This window comes from Buceros rhinoceros, unplaced genomic scaffold (assembly GCF_000710305.1).
Source record: "Buceros rhinoceros silvestris isolate BGI_N320 unplaced genomic scaffold, ASM71030v1 scaffold16677, whole genome shotgun sequence".
Classification (NCBI taxonomy): domain Eukaryota; kingdom Metazoa; phylum Chordata; class Aves; order Bucerotiformes; family Bucerotidae; genus Buceros; species Buceros rhinoceros.
Window position 1 is genome coordinate 55,191 of NW_010420589.1, and position 1,995 is coordinate 57,185.

The window sequence follows — 1,995 nt, forward strand, 5'->3', positions numbered from 1 at the left end:
CCGCCCCCCCGGCCGGGGGCCACCCGGGGGGGGCCAGCCAGTGGCACAGCCCAGTGTATTCCACCATCTCAGCACCCACCGCAAGGAGCCCCTGCACCCTCAGGCAGCCAGGGCTCGGGCAGGAACTGTCAGCCCCATCCAGCAGCACCCATGGCTGGGCAGTGCCCAAGAGGGGACCATCGATGCCATCCCTCACCGGGGCTGTTGTTGTGAAAAACCATTAAAAATCCTAACTTAAGAAGTGGGAAGCAGCACTTCAGAGATGCTGTTTGAGAGGACATGTGGGGTACACGCCTCTTGGAGCCGCCACCAGCCTTATCCCAGGGGGAAAGGGAAGATAGGAAGGCTGTGACATCTCCCCTCAGCCTCGCTGTGCCAGGAGGTGCTGGTGGCAGGGGTGCCGTGACCCACTTCCCCAACAAAAGACGCCGGCAGTCGCAAAACCCTCTCAGACAGACACACAGGGCTGGCTGCGAATGCCAGACTTGCACGTGACAAAACGCACGTGTCTCTGCATGCCAGCACATATCTGATTGGCACAGCTTCCTCCTCGCCCACCCCTCCCAGCTCCCCAATTAGTACAATTACCTCCCCTTAATTAAGAGGCAGACAAAGGGTAGGATGTGAGCTGCTCGTGTTTTCCAGGGCGCCTGTGGAAAGGCAATGCGGGCTGTTTGCTCGCTGGATTCCTCCTCCTGCCGCTGCAGGGAGAAGATGTGCCAGGACCCAGCCCTAGCCATCATCCTGAAAACACCCAGTTGCTTTATTCCTCCACAAAAATACACCCAGTTGGGTGCAGGTATTGCACAGCTCCCAGATGCCAGAGATCCCTTTGCAGGCAGGAGGCAGGGACCCGCGGGATTAGCCACCGGGAGGATGCTGCTGAGGCACGGCACGGCGAGCCCGGTGTCATTGGTATGCTGCAGCTCACCTCCCTCTGCCGAGCCTCGTATGCTCATCACACACAAAACTGCTCTTTGTCAGCCGCTACCACACTGCCAGCGCTGCCTTTAACTCCTCCAGCCCCGCAGCTGGGTTCCCTTCGGGACGCCGGGACTCAGCACCCAAGCCAGGGTGGACAGAGCGATGCGCTGGGTGAGCGGCAGGATGGAACCCTCCACGCCTGCACAAACCTCTGCCTGCCCAGCACCCCCTTATTGATTATCCAGCAGCACTTAATTAAGAGTGGAATGAAACCTTCTGCGAACTCACACATCAGCTGTGCCCCACCTGGGCTCCCCAGCTCCGCTACCCCTCAGGGAGCTCCTCGCAGCACCCAGCTCAGATAAATCCTTTATTTTTAATCGTTGACACAGTACTGGGGTTCTCCAGCTGCTGGGCCTTTCCCTGAGGGTACCCTCGCTGGAGACCCTCCTAGAGATGAGCTTACGGAGGTGCAGGATGCGGCACCAGCTCCACCCTCCTTTCTTCACTTGTCTGTGTCAGGACAAAGATTTAGGGAGGCACCAGCAAGAAGAGAGAGCAGAAATTCGCGGGACCCGGGGCCAGTCCCTTCCAAACCCTTCCAATATCAGCCTCACACATCCAGCAACTGGTGGCAGGACACTGAAGCCCAGGTGGTGGCTGTGACACTGATCCCAACCCAGCAAAGGTATCGGGGGCCACGGCCCCTTTCCTGCCCCTCCAACCACATGCATGTTCTGGGGCATGCAGAGCTTGGCCAAAACCAAAGGTGTCTTCAGCCTGCCCTGTCACCCCTAAAAAGCGACCACCAGACAGCAACAAAACACAGTATTATCCCTCCATCTTCCTCTCAGAGCCCCCTCAGAGCGGGCAGAGTCCCCACGCCTCCACGCTCACCTGCTGCCACCCGCCTGCGAGCAGGAAGGGGACAGCCCAAACATGCACCTGATCAAGCAGCCCCGAGGGCACGTGTGCCACCAGTGACAGCAAGTGTGTTGCTGACGCAAACACAACGGTACCGCGAGCCTGTGTCACCGCTGGCCGCACCCACCACCTTCGGCGAGAGCTGCG

The 1,995-nt window shown here is 59.4% G+C and overlaps 1 protein-coding gene across 1 annotated transcript in view; it reads right to left on the reverse strand.

Annotated features, from left to right (window-relative positions):
* Positions 1–1,995, reverse strand: part of LOC104496280 (microtubule-actin cross-linking factor 1, isoforms 1/2/3/5-like) — a 59,598-nt gene that overhangs the window by 45,523 nt on the left and 12,080 nt on the right. The gene's annotated exons all lie outside the window — the stretch shown is intronic.